The sequence below is a fragment of the Frankliniella occidentalis genome, unplaced genomic scaffold (assembly GCF_000697945.3).
Source record: "Frankliniella occidentalis isolate FOCC.00 unplaced genomic scaffold, Focc_3.1 Scaffold19, whole genome shotgun sequence".
NCBI lineage: Eukaryota > Metazoa > Arthropoda > Insecta > Thysanoptera > Thripidae > Frankliniella > Frankliniella occidentalis.
Genome location: NW_026267149.1, coordinates 1,134,931 through 1,135,472, shown reverse-complemented (window position 1 = coordinate 1,135,472; position 542 = coordinate 1,134,931). Strand labels below are relative to the sequence as shown.

The 542-nt window shown below is 53.3% G+C and overlaps 1 protein-coding gene across 26 annotated transcripts in view; it reads left to right on the top strand.

Annotated features, from left to right (window-relative positions):
• Positions 1 to 542, top strand: part of LOC113206569 (dystonin) — a 192,514-nt gene that overhangs the window by 55,613 nt on the left and 136,359 nt on the right. The gene's annotated exons all lie outside the window — the stretch shown is intronic.

The window sequence follows — 542 nt, the reverse complement described above, 5'->3', positions numbered from 1 at the left end:
TGAAAACGATTCGATACGAGCAAATTGGCTTATAGGCTCTCCGCTGCAGGCTGTGCGGCCGGCCTGCCCGACCTGCACCGCGACTCCGCCCGTCTGTCCCGCTCGGAGCCAAGTTGGAGCTTATGCAAAGCTCTCATAGCGCCTGGCAGGTAGGCAAACTCTTGCCTGCAATGCATGCGTGTACGGCGGTGTAGCCTACACTGGGTCTCGCAGGCGTCGAGCTCCTGTAATTCAACGATGAATCTTGGATAAACGGACGTACTTCTGGACAACCTTTTACCCTCCCTTCACCAACGCCTTCCTTTCCAGCTCAAGAAATAAATGTTACTTATTTGGCTTCATGTGGGCCACATTCGCTGAGACACGTCTTTGTTTAAGACGAAAGCATAATTATTGTGGAGGTGATGAGACTTTCCCTGACAATCTGCTTTTAACAAGACGTTCAGATCTCAAGGGTTCTGTATTTCCAGCACTGCCTCGCCTCAGTAACCTCGTGGTCGGCGCGAAAGCAGGCGGGGCGGGCGAGGCAGCAAGGTGGAGAG